This window comes from Rhinichthys klamathensis, unplaced genomic scaffold (assembly GCF_029890125.1).
Source record: "Rhinichthys klamathensis goyatoka isolate OS25496 unplaced genomic scaffold, OSU_Roscu_1.1 h1tg000578l_1, whole genome shotgun sequence".
In the NCBI taxonomy this organism is placed as follows: domain Eukaryota; kingdom Metazoa; phylum Chordata; class Actinopteri; order Cypriniformes; family Leuciscidae; genus Rhinichthys; species Rhinichthys klamathensis.
This window is the reverse complement of record NW_026607042.1, coordinates 2,518,539-2,536,192: the sequence shown is the minus strand read 5'-3', so window position 1 is coordinate 2,536,192 and position 17,654 is coordinate 2,518,539. Positions and strand designations below refer to the sequence as shown.

The window sequence follows — 17,654 nt, the reverse complement described above, 5'->3', positions numbered from 1 at the left end:
ATAAAACCTTCCCTCCAGTTGGTTTCTTGTAATAAAATCACATCTTCATTCTTGAACATTTCTTTCAGTTTCTCAAATTTTCTTACATCTAAAAGTCCTCTGGCATTAAAAGTAACACAACTAAAAGCCATTAAAAGAAAAACAAATAAATACTTAAAAACCATTAATCTTCATCTTCTCCCTCCAGATCCTTTAACACATCAAACCTATTTTCACTTTTATCTAAGATCTTTAAAATAGTCTTTTTCCTTGCGTTACTTATATTTGGTTTTACCTTTACTAGTCTTCTCCTTAATTGTCCTTTCCCCTCCCTGTCTTTGTCCATCGTTGTTTCTTCTTCACTTTCAGTCCCGCTTTGATCCTTCTTTTCATGTCCATCTTTCTCCTCATCATCCAGGTGACTTTTAGAATTGTCCGAAATGTCCATAACTGTCCCTTGATTGTCCTGCTCCATTGTTTGTTCTTTATCGTTCTCTTGTTCTCCTTCCTCTCTGATTCTCACTGCTCCTTCCATTTCTTGTTGTAGGCTTTCTTCCTGTTGTCCTTCATCAGTTTGTCCTTCCTCCTCGTTGTTTCCTTCATGCACCTGTCCGTCTACCTGATTTTCCCTACCTCCTTCCTCTTCCTCCATCCCACAGTCGCATTTATTTAATGTTTCTCTGCAATCCGGGCACCTGACAGCATTGCAGTCTCGTGCAAAATGTCCCCTCTCCTCACATTTATAGCACTTGAACTCAGGGCAGTCTTTCAGTAGGTGTTCTGGGCTCGTGCACAGCCGACAGGTCTTCACCTGGTGACTGTGCACCACCCTAAAATACTGTGGCCCTTCCGCTGTTTCCATCTTAGTGCTATACGGCAGCGATGCCACCTCTTTGGGGAACCTCACCTTTAGGAACCTTGTTCCGTCCTCTATGTCAGTGCCCGGATAGCATCTTCTTTTTATTTTCGAGATGGGAGTAACTCTCCATCCTTCCAATTTTTCTAGAATTTCGTCATCATCAAGATAGACGGGCAGGTGCATGAAGGAAACAACATAGTCTCTGTTTTGCAAATTTTTCACTTCACATTTCACTCCTTTTATTTCCAGTCCATCAGTAAGTTTGTCACACATTTCTTCTTTTTCCATTGTCAGTTCATATTCCTTTCCTTGTCTTGGTCGTAGCGCTAAAATTCCACCATGTCCACATAATTCCGTTACAGCTTTAATGATATCCTCCGCTCTTACCTCGATCACGTTTTCCACATTCACAATCACTGTAGCCTCTTTTAAATATTTCCTTTCGCTGTTTTTGTCTCTCACATCTCGGGTGTTTCCATTCCTAACTCGTGGTCGATTATCCAGTCCATTGTCGATTGCCGTGCGTTTTTTTTCTGCCAGTCCATTGTCGTTTGCCTTGCGTTTTTCTCCTGCCAGTCCATTGTCGTTTGCCTTGGGTGTTCCTCCTGCCAGTCCATTCTCTTTTGCCGTGCGTGTTCCTCCTGCCAGTCCATTGTCGTTTGCCGTACGTGTTCCTCCTGCCATTCCAGTGTCGATTACCATGCGTCTTCCTCCTGCCAGTCCAGTGTCGATTGCCGTTAATCCGTCCATGCTTGCAAAAAAACAAAAACAAAAAACCACCCTCCAGCCAGCCAAAGCTGCTGTAAGGTGGTTTGAAAAAGCGAAAAAACAAACAAAAAGCGAACTTAAAGTAACAAAAACTCACAAAACAAACAAATAGAAAAAAACTAAATGGGGGAGAGCCTTCCTCTCCCAACTACTGCCACACAACTTCCTGCTACCACTAGGGCGTGCTCAAGGTGGTATGGCCGTAAGCGAAAACTGCTGCCAAAATCGGGCTATTTAAAAGGTTAGAACATTAGTGAAGTAAACTAAAAAGCTTACAGCACCTGGTATTCCCAGGCGGTCTCCCATCCAAGTACTAACCAGGCCCGACCCTGCTTAGCTTCCGAGATCAGACGAGATCGGGCGTGCTCAAGGTGGTATGGCCGTAAGCGAAAACTGCTGCCAAAATCGGGCTATTTAAAAGGTTAGAACATTAGTGAAGTAAACTAAAAAGCTTACAGCACCTGGTATTCCCCGGCGGTCTCCCATCCAAGTACTAACCAGGCCCGACCCTGCTTAGCTTCCGAGATCAGACGAGATCGGGCGTGCTGAAGGTGGTATGGCCGTAAGCGAAAACTGCTGCCAAAATCGGGCTTTTTGAAGAAAAAATTAAAAGACACTTTCAGGGTTTCTGAAGAAACTCAGAGACTATTTTAGGCTGTTTGAAGAAACAAAGAGACAATGTCCAGCTTTTTGAAGAAGCTCAGTGACTCTTTTTTTTTTTTTTTTTTTTTTACAAAAAAGCTTACAGCACCTGGTATTCCCAGGCGGTCTCCCATCCAAGTACTAACCAGGCCCGACCCTGCTTAGCTTCCGAGATCAGACGAGATCGGGCGTGCTCAAGGTGGTATGGCCGTAAGCAAAAACTGCTGCCAAAATCGGGCTATTTAAAAGGTTAGAACATTAGTGAAGTAAACTAAAAAGCTTACAGCACCTGGTATTCCCAGGCGGTCTCCCATCCAAGTACTAACCAGGCCCGACCCTGCTTAGCTTCCGAGATCAGACGAGATTTTTTTTTTTTTTTTTTTTTTTTTTTTTTTTTTTATTAATAACAATAATTTTCATTTAAAAACAAAACAAGAACAAAAACAAATACTAATACAAGAGCAAAAACAAGAACATATACAAAAAATACAAGCAAAAAACATCTTTATACATTTTCAGGCAATAAAACTTTAAAACCATTACTTGTTTTAACAATATACGCATTATTCCTTATTATACATTCTTCAAAAATTTCCATTTTCTCGTTCATTTTAAAATAATCATATAAAACTTTCAATTCATCACACAAGATCTGCTTATAAAAAACACTTATTGGAAGTTCTATTTTCTTTTGTTTCATTAGATTCCTTCTTCTCCATATTGCAAATCTGGCAACTGTTAGCATAAAATTAAGAGCGAACTTATTTTTTGCTTTACCATTAAAACCAAATAAAAACGTTGTTTCCCATTCTTCTAAAATTATTCTTTTATCAAATAAAAAATCACCTATTATCTTTTTTAATATTTTCATAAAACCATTTAACTTTTTACAATTTACAAACAAATGCATCACCCCTTCTTTTTTCTCCATACATACTTTACATTTTTCATCTTGGATCAGCCCTATTTTCCACAATATCATGTCTGTCTTTATACAATTGTGTCTTAATAAATAATCAAAGTTTTCCAACATAGGACTCTTAAAATTTATTCTCACATTTTTCCATATGTTTGAAGCATCAAAATTATCAAATAGTTTTTCCCAATACTCAATTGCTTTTGGTATTTTAAAAACAGACTTACATATACAACCATAAAACATTTTTAAAGTACAATCATTAAAAGAAATATGTTCATCTTTTCTTTTTAAAAATACATTCAAATTTTCATTCACTTTTTCTTTATCTTCAATACTTTTAACCCATTCTACTGGTATGGCTTCTTTTATTTTCAAATATTGCTCCTTTATCAATTGCTTATTTTCTATATCTTCATTTTCTTCTAATGTGTCTATAATTGCTTGTAAAGGTAAAAATCCTGGTTTAACCTCATATAAAATGTCTTTAACTTGTTTTAGTCCTGCATAAAACCAATTCTTATAAAAAAAAGTGTTTCTGTTGATTCTGATATATTGATTTAAAAAGAGCGGTTGCTTCAATAGTTGTTCTCTCCCTTTAAACTCAATATATACATTTTCTTTAAAACCTTTCCATGCTTTTAAAACTTCTTTATAAAATTCCGGTATCCCCTCTATCATATTGTCTTTAAAATGCATCCATATAAAATCATCCCCCATTTTTCCACACTTATTTATATAAAAACTCATTATTTTTTTTCCAAATTAAGTCATCCTTTTTAAAAAACTTTTTTACCGTCTTTATTCTCAAACTTTGCTTTCTTATCATTGGATCTATCAGTCCCAAACCTCCCTTTTCTACCTCCCCAATTATTGTGTCATAAGCTATTTTAGCTGGTTTACCATCCCACATAAAATTTAAAATAAAGGTTTTTATTCTTTTATACACCCATATTGGCAGACTAACCACATTTAAAATATACCACATCTTAGATAAAAAAAGAGAGTTTAAAACCAATACTTTCCCTTTTATAAATAATTGTCTTTGTTTCCAAAAGTTTAGTCTTTTTTCCATTTTTCCTATAGTCTCTTCCCAAACCAGGTCTCTTGTTCACTTTCTGAAGAAACTCAGAGACTATTTCAGGCTGTTTGAAGAAACAAAGCGAATGTCCAGCTTTTTGAAGAAGCTCAGTGACTCTTTTTTTTTTTTTTTTTTTTTTTTTTACAAAAAAGCTTACAGCACCTGGTATTCCCAGGCGGTCTCCCATCCAAGTACTAACCAGGCCCGACCCTGCTTAGCTTCCGAGATCAGACGAGATCGGGCGTGCTTTTTTTTATTTTTAATTTTTTTTATTATCAAAAATATCAAAATAATTTTACATTTCACAAACAAAATACATCATTACAACAATTAGCATGTTACATTGAATACACTGGTAAAGTTGATGTTCATTTTCTTTCCATCATCCACATTTATCAGGTCACAATCCTTTAAAAAATACTCTTCAAAAACATCCTCCTCCACTTACTTCCACATCAGGTATGCATTTTTCCTCAGCACCTGTTTGAACATTGTACATATTTCCACATTTTTCCCTTCATTAAACGCTAAGTTCCTCCTTGCCCATACTGCGTATCTTGCATGGCTCAATATGTAGTTACAAAGATTAACTTTCTTATCTTTATTACCCACAGAATCTCCAAATAAAAACAGTGTTTTCCACTCATCTTGCCCAACAATTTTCCCCCAGTTCTCCTTTAATATTTCTTTTAACTTTCCATGGAAGTCCTCAAGTTCTCTGCACTCTAAAAATATATGCATCAGTGTCTCTGGAGCAGATTTACACACATCACAATCCCTACTTATGTTCCTATTTATCTGGTGAAGTACCACTTTCGTGTAAATTCTGTTGTGTCTTAACTTAAAGTCCAAGTTTTCACACTCAAGTCCATTGTATTTCACACACAGATTCTTCCAAATTTCTTTGACATTTAAACCAGGGAACACCTTCTGCCACACAATTTCTGATGCTGGTACTTTTATCTCCTTTTTCAACATGAACTTATACATCATATTAGTGGACACTCCTTCCAGTAATTTTTCCCCATCACCTCCATCAAAATACAAAACTGGCAATCCCCACTCCCCAGGTTTAACAGTTTCGTTTTCAATTCTCTTTGTCCAGGCTCTGGGCAAGCTCATTTTGATGTTTTCACACATCGAGTCCACTTTTGACATTTCAATATCATCATTCCATCCCACAACACAATCATATATAGCTCTATTAGGTAAAAACCCTCTTACGTACTCGTATGCTAGATCTTTTACTTGTCTCACTCCTGCTTTTATATACAACTTGTCATAAAACATTCTCTCTTTCATTTTAATTCTTGGATTTAAAAAAATTGGCTGATTTAAAACTTGATTTATATTCTCACATTCAAATTTTACATTTCCTAAAACTTCTGCCCATGCACTAAGCACTTCCTGGTGAAACAGCGGCACTTTATCATACATTGGCTTTTTTAGTACCATAAAAAGCCCTTCTTCCCCACACCCACTACATTTGTCCAACACCTCCTTCATATAACCCTTCCATCCATACTCCTCTTTCCCACATAAATACTTTTTCACCACTTTCACCCTTATTGCCTTCTTTTTAACTTCTAAATCAATCAATTCTAATCCTCCTTCTTTTTTGCTCGCGATTAATGTTTTCCTTGCTATTTTCACTCCCTTCCCTCCCCACATAAAATCATTCGTTATTTCAGTCACCTCATTCATTACCCATTGTGGCAAATCAACTGCACCTAAAATATAGTTACATTTGGAAAGCAATAAAGAGTTTACCAGCATGACTTTCCCTCTTAACATAACTTCCCTTAATTTTCAAAATTGGAGTACTTGTTTAATTTTATTTAAAACCCCTGTCCATGTGGCATCCCTTGCATTCTTAGCATTTTCTCCAATCTGCACACCTAAAATATTAACATAACCCAATGTAGTTTTAAAAGGTATATCAAACCCTCTTAAGTCTACCCCTCCTATGCTCATTATTTCAGACTTTTCTACATTTATTTTTGCTCCTGACGCTTTCCCATACATTTCTATGTGCCCCATTATCTTTTTTATACTCTCTACATCCCTAATCGTAAATGTCGTGTCATCCGCATATTGGTGTATCACACTCTCACAACTGTTTGGAATTTTAATGCCCCTTATCTTTTTATCTGCTCGTACCATTATCGCTAACGGTTCAACCGAGATTGAGTATAGCAATGCAGACATCGGACATCCTTGTCTCACTGATCTCTCGAGCGGAAAAGGGTCTGTTAAAACTCCATTTACCTTCACACAACTTTGGGCTTTACTGTATAACAGACTTATCCATCCCAGCATTCTATTCCCGAACCCAAATCTCCTCATTGTTTGTTCTAAAAAGTCGTGTTCCACTCTATCGAATGCCTTGTTTAGATCTACACATAAAATTATTCCACCTTCCCCATCCTGCACACAACATCCCTTACTGTGCAAACTGTGTCGGTTATATCCCTTCCTGGGATGCTATAGGCCTGATTTGGTGCTATTATGGTCCCTATTACTTTCTTTAGTCTGTTTGCTAAAATCTTTGTTAAAATTTTATACTCTGTGTTTAAAAGACTTAGAGGCCTATAATTTTCTAATTTGAGCGGACTCCCTTTATTTTTATAAAGAATCGTTATCATCCCTGTACACATAGATTTTGGCACTTCTTTTTTGTCCTCCATCTCCGTATACATTCTCAACAATATCGGTGCCAAAATTTTCATAAAAGTTTGATAAAATTCATGTGTTAAACCATCCGCTCCTGGGCTTTTATTTGGCTTTGTCTGTCTGATTGCCTCTTCTACCTCTTCTAGAGTTATGTCTCCCTCACACAACTCCCTATCCCCATCCTTAAGACTTATATTTACATGATCTAATACCTTATCTATATCATCTTGTTTTACATTCCCTTTCTTAAATAAATTACTATAAAACTCTTCTACCCTTTCTATTATTTCTACATAATCCGTAACTTTCCCCCCTTCTCCATTTTCCAACTCCGTAATGAACTTTCTCCCCTGTTTTTTCTTCTCTAAATTCATAAAATATTTTGTACATCTCTCTCCTTCTAAAACATAGGTTAGGAACAGACCGTAACACTAACAGACCGAACGACAGACAGAACAGACCGAACGACAGACAGAACAGCGACAGACAGAACAGACCGAACGACAGACAGAACAGACCGAACGACAGACAGAACAGCAACAGACAGAACAGACCGAATGACAGACAGAACAGCAACAGACAGAACAGACCGAACGACAGACAGAAGAGACCGAACGACAGACAGAACAGCGACAGACAGAACAGACCGAACGACAGACAGAACAGGGACAGACAGAACAGACAGAACAGACCGAACGACAGACAGAACAGCGACAGACAGAACAGACCGAACGACAGACAGAACAGCGACAGACAGAACAGACCGAACGACAGACAGAACAGCGACAGACAGAACAGCGACAGACAGAACAGACCGAACGACAGACAGAACAGCAACAGACCGAACGACAGACAGAACAGCGACAGACAGAACAGACCGAACGACAGACAGAACAGACCGAACGACAGACAGAACAGCGACAGACAGAACAGACCGAACGACAGACAGAACAGACCGAACGACAGACAGAACATCGACAGACAGAACAGACCGAACGACAGACAGAACAGCGACAGACAGAACAGACCGAACGACAGACAGAACAGCGACAGACAGAACAGCGACAGACAGAACAGACCGAACGACAGACAGAACAGCAACAGACCAAACGACAGACAGAACAGCGACAGACAGAACAGCGACAGACAGAACAGCAACAGACAGAACAGCGACAGACAGAACAGACCGAAAAACAGACAGAACAGCAACAGACAGAACAGCGACAGACAGAACAGACCGAACGACAGACAGAACAGCGACAGACAGAACAGCAACAGACAGAACAGACCGAACGACAGACAGAACAGCGACAGACAGAACAGACCGAACGACAGACAGAACAGCAACAGACAGAACAGACCGAACGACAGACAGAACAGCGACAGACAGAACAGACCGAACGACAGACAGAACAGCGACAGACAGAACAGACCGAAAAACAGACAGAACAGCAACAGACAGAACAGCGACAGACAGAACAGCGACAGACAGAACAGCGACAGACAGAACAGACCGAACGACAGACAGAACAGCAACAGACAGAACAGACCGAACGACAGACAGAACAGCAACAGACAGAACAGACCGAACGACAGACAGAACAGACCGAACGACAGACAGAACAGCGACAGACAGAACAGACCGAACAGACCGAACGACAGACAGAACAGCGACAGACAGAACAGACCGAACGACAGACAGAACAGCGACAGACAGAACAGACCGAACGACAGACAGAACAGACCGAACGACAGACAGAACAGCGACAGACAGAACAGACCGAACGACAGACAGAACAGACCGAACGACAGACAGAACATCGACAGACAGAACAGACCGAACGACAGACAGAACAGCGACAGACAGAACAGTGACAGACAGAACAGCAACAGACAGAACAGCGACAGACAGAACAGACCGAACGACAGACAGAACAGCAACAGACAGAACAGCGACAGACAGAACAGACCGAACGACAGACAGAACAGCGACAGACAGAACAGCAACAGACAGAACAGACCGAACGACAGACAGAACAGCGACAGACAGAACAGACCGAACGACAGACAGAACAGCAACAGACAGAACAGACCGAACGACAGACAGAACAGCGACAGACAGAACAGACCGAACGACAGACAGAACAGCGACAGACAGAACAGACCGAACGACAGACAGAACAGCAACAGACAGAACAGCGACAGACAGAACAGACCGAACGACAGACAGAGCAGCGACAGACAGAACAGACCAAACGACAGACAGAACAGCGACAGACAGAACAGCGACAGACAGAACAGACCGAACGACAGACAGAACAGACCGAACGACAGACAGAACAGCGACAGACAGAAAAGACCGAACGACAGACCGAACAGCGACAGACAGAACAGACCGAACGACAGACAGAACAGCAACAGACAGAACAGACCGAACGACAGACAGAACAGACCGAACGACAGACAGAACAGCGACAGACAGAACAGACCGAACGACAGACAGAACAGCGACAGACAGAACAGCAACAGACAGAACAGCAACAGACAGAACAGCGACAGACAGAACAGCGACAGACAGAACAGCGACAGACAGAACAGCAACAGACAGAACAGCGACAGACAGAACAGCGACAGACAGAACAGCGACAGACAGAACAGCAACAGACAGAACAGCAACAGACAGAACAGACCGAACGACAGACAGAACAGCGACAGACAGAACAGCAACAGACAGAACAGCAACAGACAGAACAGCAACAGACAGACAGACCGAACGACAGACAGAACAGACCGAACAACAGACAGAACAGCGACAGACAGAACAGACCGAACGACAGACAGAACAGCGACAGACAGAACAGACCGAACGACAGACAGAACAGACCGAACGACAGACAGAACAGACCGAACGACAGACAGAACAGCGACAGACAGAACAGCGACAGACAGAACAGACCGAACGACAGACAGAACAGCAACAGACAGAACAGCAACAGACAGAACAGCGATAGACAGAACAGACCGAACGACAGACAGAACAGCAAAAGACAGAACAGCGACAGACAGAACAGCGACAGACAGAACAGACCGAACGACAGACAGAACAGACCGAACGACAGACAGAACAGCGACAGACAGAACAGACCGAACGACAGACAGAACAGATCGAACGACAGACAGAACAGCGACAGACAGAACAGCAACAGACAGAACAGCGACAGACAGAACAGCAACAGACAGAACAGCGACAGACAGAACAGCGACAGACAGAACAGCAACAGACAGAACAGCGACAGACAGAACAGACCGAACGACAGACAGAACAGCGACAGACAGAACAGCGACAGACAGAACAGCAACAGACAGAACAGCGACATATAGATTTGCTTGTTGCCGATTCTGATTTAGAACAAAGACAGAACAGACCGGGGGAATCTCCTCAACCACCACCAATGTGCAGCATCCACTTGGATGATGCGGCGACAGCCATAGTCATCATAGCAACAGACAGAACAGCGACAGACAGAACAGCGACAGACAGAACAGCGACAGACCGAACGACAGACAGAACAGCGACAGAAAGAACAGCAACAGACAGAACAGACCGAACGACAGACAGAACAGCGACAGACAGAACAGACCGAACGACAGACAGAACAGCGACAGACAGAACAGACCGAACGACAGACAGAACAGACCGAATGACAGACAGAACAGCAACAGACAGAACAGCGACAGACAGAACAGCAACAGACAGAACAGACCGAACGACAGACAGAACAGCGACAGACAGAACAGACCGAACGACAGACAGAACAGCGACAGACAGAACAGACCGAATGACAGACAGAACAGCAACAGACAGAACAGCGACAGACAGAACAGCAACAGACAGAACAGACCGAACGTCAGACAGAACAGCGACAGACAGAACAGACCGAATGACAGACAGAACAGCAACAGACAGAACAGCGACAGACAGAACAGCAACAGACAGAACAGACCGAACGTCAGACAGAACAGACCGAACGACAGACAGAACAGACCGAACGACAGACAGAACAGCGACAGACAGATCAGCGACAGACAGAACAGCAACAGACAGAACAGACCGAACGACAGACAGAACAGACCGAACGACAGACAGAACAGCAACAGACAGAACAGCGACAGACAGAACAGCAACAGACAGAACAGCGACAGACAGAACAGACCGAACGACAGACAGAACAGCGACAGACAGAACAGACCGAACGACAGACAGAACAGCAACAGACAGAACAGCGACATATAGATTTGCTTGTTGCCGATTCTGATTTAGAACAAAGACAGAACAGACCGGGGGAATCTCCTCAACCACCACCAATGTGCAGCATCCACTTGGATGATGCGGCGACAGCCATAGTGCGCCAGAACGCCATGTGAAGCGCTTTGAGTGCCTAGAAAAGTGCTATATAAATGTAATGAATTATTATTATTATATTATTATTGGCTACTGGTTCAAGGGTAGCACAAACCGAAAGGGGTACTTGACAGGTATGCACTTTTGACAGTACCAATTATAATATTGAAATGTTTTTGAATAAATATATTTTTTAAAATGAAATATCTGTGACAGAATTTTGTGAGCTCCATGAGGCGGAGTATATGGAGATCCTATACTATCCTATAACGGATGTCTCCGTTCGTTGGTTAAGTCTGGAATGCTGTCTGACCAGGATTCTGACGCTATATGAACCTCTGGCCAGCTACTTCAAATCTGCTAGTATGATCCCTCATACTATTTTCATTATGCAGCTACTACAAGTATCACAGAATTGTTAACTGTACACTTGTGATATTGACAACCTTGTTTTTTTATTTTTTATTTTTCAAGATGATAGTCAGGCGAGGTTCAGGAGACTTCAGAAGGCGTTCTCTGACCCCATGACGGAGGTGTACTTACTTTTCTTCCAGGCCACCCTACCAGTATTCACCTCATTCAACCTTCTGCTCCAGAGAGAACGGTCCTCAATATTTTTGTTACATGATGAGGTACAATGGGAGGGTGGGATATGCTTCTGCTGTGTTGTGTTTTTTGTTTTTGTTTTTTTGCTGCTTCTGGGAGCTTATGCAAATTTCACCCACTGTTTTATATAGGGCCGCCCCGTGGCATAGGCGGTATAGGCAAATGCTAAGGGCGCCACCACTCAATAGGGGCGCCAAAATGTGATTTTTTGAGTGATTTTTTGAGTGATTTTTAAAAAAAATGTTTTACTATTTTAAAACCATTAATTCGAAATACTACTAAATAAAGCAAAACAACTTCACAAAAACTTAACTAAGTCCCCCGACTCCAGTCCGGCGCATCACTCTTCCCCCGCCCAGCGAGTGCTTGAAGTGCGTCAGAAACAGAGCGCGCGCGATCAGTTTACTGTTGGTCATTTGTTGTGTAGCGTCGCCCCTCGCCGCATCCAAAGTAGACAGCATTGCTTTCGTTTGAGGGCGCTTAACCAGAGGTGGGTAAAGTAGCCAAAAATTTTACTCAAGTAAAAGTACTGTTACTTCAGAATAAAATTACTCAAGTAAAAGTAAAAAGTAGTCATCCAAATAATTACTTGAGTAAGAGTAAAAAAGTGCTTGGTGAAAAAACTACTCAAGTACTGAGTAACTGTTGAGTAACGTCTGATTTATTTTTTAACTCAAGCGTTCAACCAGACAGACAAAAATACAAAATAATCATCTTTAGGCAAATTATAGTTCATCCAATCAATAAAATAAATTTAAATTAATTACAAAATAGTGTAAATTAAAATAATCCAGGTAAATTCAAGTACTTAAATAAAATATTGTTAATAAAATATAAATAAAATAAATAAGCACAAGTAACACAAATTTTCAAACCTTGACACTTTTTTTCCAGGCTCTGTAGGCAGAACTAGAACAAGGCAGCCCATAAACTCTCATAAACTGTGTGTGTGTGTGTGTGTGTGTGTGTGTGTGTGTCAAAACATGCAGATACAAACAATTTCACCATTCACCAAAGAATCACTCAGTGATGTCACTATTAAGCTTCAACAGTAGTTGGCTCTCAAGGTTCTTGCTGTGAAGCTGTGACCGTTTAGCAGTGAACAGGAGTCCTGCATGACTGAAAAGTCTCTCACAGGCTGCAGATGCAGGAAGACCAGTGTTGACTTTGAGTGACAGCTTCTTGATGTGAGGAAAGGTGTGGAGTATATCCATACCTGCAGGGGACAGACATGCAAGGTACCTCTCCAGCTCTCCTACTTGTGATTTTCCCAACTCCATGGACGCAAAGAAGTCGTCTTCATCAGAGAGGCTGTTGTTTGTGCTGACATCATCCAAGTCTGTGTCGAGGTGATTTCTTATGTAGTCAAGGCCTGTGGCGAGATAAATAATTAGGTCTGCACATTATTCTTACCGTTCTACTGTATAGACTGTCAAGCTGCTGATGTTTAACATTAAAAGCTACCTGAGCTTCTAACTATATTGCCGCCCTGTGGTTTGTCACTGACACACTATAATCCTAAATGACAGTAACATTATACAGATTTACTGCATATAGGTCAATTTCTACTAGTTCACATTTTAATTGATAAACAAGTATATTTACCAGCATTTAAGATGTTCTCCTCTGTGGTCCAGGATGTTCTGAATCTTGGTAGGAGTATTGCTGCAGCAATCAGCTCAGGCTCTTTCATGACGTCTCCAAAACGTTTCTGGATCCCTTGCTGCAGGGCGTGAACAAGAGGTGTACACATTTTGCAAGATGACTCCAACCTCTTCAGCTTGTCCCGCAACTGGTAAAGTGTTGGCAGCAGGAGGCCCATATGCACAGATAACTCCCCTTGAAGGATATTAAGGGCCATGGCAACAGGCTTCATCACAGCAGCATACTCATCCAAAAAACCCATTTCAGCTGGATGGAACCTATAAAAGATGTAACGATAATAAAAATTACTTATAGCTATTTCTAGTATAATGTCTTTATTCTGTATTGTACATGTTAAATACACAAATAAATAAAAAATAAAATAGTTGATTTGGTTAAGTCATCCACAATTGTCACACCACCATGCAAAGAAAACTTAGTTACTTGAGATTCACCCATTAATCAGCAAGGCTTATTTATTTTTATTATTCTTTAAAAAAAAAGAAAAAAAAGTCAACTTACATCTTTATCTTTAATGCTGTGCAGACATTGCGAATTGCTTGTTCTCCTTGCTCTCGGTGAATGCGCACAATCCTTTCTACAGCGAGGAAGAGGGAGCTCCAGCGTGTCTGATTGGGTCGGAGAAACTGCAGCTTGCATTCACGTTGCACTGTTTCATGAGCCATGGTTGACCTGCTGGTTTTATTCCAAAGAGCATGACATTTTGCAAAAGCAGACCGAGACAGCCTCTTGTAGGTTTCGTTTGCAGCTCCTCCTGTAGCATTGGTATCAACTGTGGATATAAGATTGAGGAGATGGCATGCACACTTTTGGTGCCTTGGAAGTTGGTACTCAAGGCCTGGGTTGTCATCCAGAATAGCAGACACATCTTGATACTCCACATCTTGATACTCCACCTCTGACTCACTCTGATCTTCTATTGCATCATCAAGGGTGGAGTCACTCTCCTCTTGTACATTGGTGGCTTCCTCCTCACCATATAATCGGAAGGCCTTCAGGAAGTTTGAGCCACTGTCTGTTGTTGTCCTGGTCACTTTTTCCCTGATGTGGTACTCAGAATGTATTTCCTCTAATGCAGCAGCAAGGACGTCAAACGTGTGCGAGCCTTTGACAGGTCTACAAGCCAATGCAGCGGAGTGCCTCTCCAGTGAAGTGTCGTCTATCCAGTGACAGGTGACACCTAAGTAGCTACGTTGTCTGGCAGACCAGCAGTCTGTTGTGGTAGCAACATAGTTCACAGCACTCAGCTTTTTGATTATTATGCTCTTCTTGTGTTTTGCAGCTTCTTGTATTCTTGTGCATAACGTTTTCCTTGTCATTACTGTATGAGGTTGCAAGGTTTCTATCAAAGTCTTGAAGGATGGCGTCTCAACCACAGAAAATGGCTGGTTTGCCTCACATACAAAATTTAGCACCAGCTTGTCGAGCGTTGCTTGTGTTACCCGCCCTGGGGCAGCGAAGGCTGGAATTTTTGCATTTTTCACAGGAGTATCACTGGAAGAGGAGGACTTGCGCTTTCTGTGGTTCTCTAGTAAGTCTGTGTACTTAGACAGTTTGTTGGGATGAACCCTCTGTGGATAAAAATAAATAAATCTGTGAGGCTACAGGGAGATCAAGACATTAAAAGAGACTTATTACATCAAATTTGGATGGATATATAGGAAATGTTTAAAACTAGGGCTGTCACTTTTGTGAAAAAAATCCTTTTCGATTTTTGAGACACAAGTGTTCATTGAATAGATTGTAAAATCGATTTTCCATGTCTAAAGACGTTTCCATTTTCAACACCAAAAATATAGGCAAATCCACGGACAACTAACAGGCATTAGGACGGGCGTAAAGAGGGCGCTTGGAGACGCGCACAAGTGAGCAATATTTCTGATGATTTATTGGCGTGAAGTTTCATGCACAATGACAAACAGGATTGCAACATTCAGGGATTGAGATTAACTCCCGCCAACCCGGCAAATACGGGTAAAAATTAACTTTGGCGGGAAACGCTGTCAAATCACGAGCCAATTTGTCGTGTTTTAATGTTTACTCACTTTGCTGGGGAAGTTCGTGTAGCCAAATATGTGCGGATTTAGCGCAAATACGCAACTCATGAGTCCTCACGATATATTAAATACAGCGTATTGCGCAGAATCTGCGCATTTCTGGCTTGCTTGAACACACACGTCACTAAGCAACAAATAACGGCGCGCTTGTTCACTTGCATTGAAGTAATAGCGAATATTAAAAAGCATTTTGTAAACAAAAAAGACATTGTTATTTTCCAACATCCTACATGTTCTGTGTACTGTATTGTACAGTGTATCCACCTAAAACACATTTTTGGTAGAAAAAAGAAAGGACGTTAAAATCAATTCCCTATTTTCGTTTTCGAAACTTTTTTTTGTTCGACAGCCCTATTTAAAACGTGTAACCTAAAAGACAAACATTCGCCTATCCACAGCAACAAAAAAAGAAAAGAAAACGAATTTAGAACACTTACCGCTACATGTTTCCTCAAGTTAGATGTTGAGTTTTTGAATGCTGAAATGTCCGTTTGTTTTGGTAGACACAGAAGACACCGCATAATGTAGCTGCTGTTTCGCACTTTTACTAAGGTAAACATGCTTTCAATATGAGGCCAGGGGTGTTCCTCCTGATCGTCTGTGTCTGCATTGCTGACGGTTTCTGACATTTTTGTTTTGCTACGAGCCTACGACTGTACAGCTAACCCGTCCCGCCGTTGAGATTGAGTTTGGTCACGTGATGAGTGAGACTGCACAACTACGTTTGATTAGTGAAACACAGTCACGTGGTGGAGCCTTTAGCGGAAGTCTCTCTCTCTCTGTCAAAATAAAACATTAAAATGAGGCATACGGATAAAAAACAATGCGTAGAATACCAAAGAGGTGAAAAGAAAAGTAACGAGCTCATTGTAGCCTAATGTAGCGGAGTAAGAGTACAGTTTCTTCTTCACAAATCTACTCAAGTAAAAGTAAAAAGTATAGTGATTTAAAACTACTCCTAGAAGTATATATTTTTCAAAAACTTACTCAAGTAAATGTAACGGAGTAAATGTAACTCGTTACTACCCACCTCTGCGCTTAACACACTCAAGCACTGCCCGGGCCTGGCAGCTCGCGCCAGGTCTAGACACGGTGAAAGTTACCTCATTGTGACGGATGGCCGAATTTTCATGACACATTTAAATTAGCATTATAGCCTGCGATAGATACAGTGCCAAAAAGAAGAGGACACAACAAGGGGATAAAGACAGAGGTAAAGTGATGTAATGAATGAACAGTTTATCTAATTGCTTACTAACGTTAGTAAGATACTATAATTTAATGGCAGTTATTTTACCTTATAACTTTATGCTAACAGTCGGTTCTGAGTTCTTCAGAGCCCCCAGACAATGCGATTTGTAACAATCATGTCAGTCTTATTTAGACGCATTTACTATCACTTTTATTATTTAATGTTTTACTTTACAGTTGTGCAGTTTTAAGGGGGATATATGGCTTTTTTTCTTCTTTTCTTTTTGCCAAAATTATTAACGATATTTGTAGCCGTAGGCTACAGGTTTATTATGTTTTATGTAAAATTCACATTAAAGAAGACATTTCGCAGTTTCATTCATGTTGAAAACACGAACCGTGCCATAATTTAGTGGAAGATTGCTGCCATGACATCAACTCCCAAACAAACACTTTTGCTAGTGCTCAATGAATAGTTTGTGCATGAATGACATTTGGACGATGACATCACTGTTTTATCCAGAGCGGCTATATATAAATTAGATAAATAAAAACATTTTTTACAACAAAATAAACCATCACTGAACAACATACTTAAGCTTGATTATGACACTATTTTCTTCTAGATCTGCTGTACAGAAGAAGCAAACTTTGTTGCATTATTTTCCTGTTATCACTCTAAAGCTGCCTTGAAATAATCTGTATTGTAGGCTAAAAAGCACTATGTAAAAATAAAGGGGACTTGACTTGAATGCTAGGTGTAATGCTCTTGCTATATATATATATATATATATATATATATATATATGACTAAA

The 17,654-nt window shown here is 40.7% G+C and overlaps 3 non-coding genes across 3 annotated transcripts; all 3 read right to left on the bottom strand.

The window, feature by feature from the left end:
* Window positions 1-1,875: 1,875 nt before the first annotated feature.
* On the bottom strand, window positions 1,876-1,994 carry LOC130075435 (5S ribosomal RNA). Its single transcript, XR_008805506.1, has one exon. It is a non-coding gene; the product is annotated as a 5S ribosomal RNA (ribosomal RNA).
* A 61-nt stretch (window positions 1,995-2,055) lies between these two features.
* LOC130075434 (5S ribosomal RNA) lies at window positions 2,056-2,174 on the bottom strand. Its single transcript, XR_008805505.1, has one exon. It is a non-coding gene; the product is annotated as a 5S ribosomal RNA (ribosomal RNA).
* A 171-nt stretch (window positions 2,175-2,345) lies between these two features.
* LOC130075424 (5S ribosomal RNA) lies at window positions 2,346-2,464 on the bottom strand. Its single transcript, XR_008805495.1, has one exon. It is a non-coding gene; the product is annotated as a 5S ribosomal RNA (ribosomal RNA).
* Window positions 2,465-17,654: the final 15,190 nt, after the last annotated feature.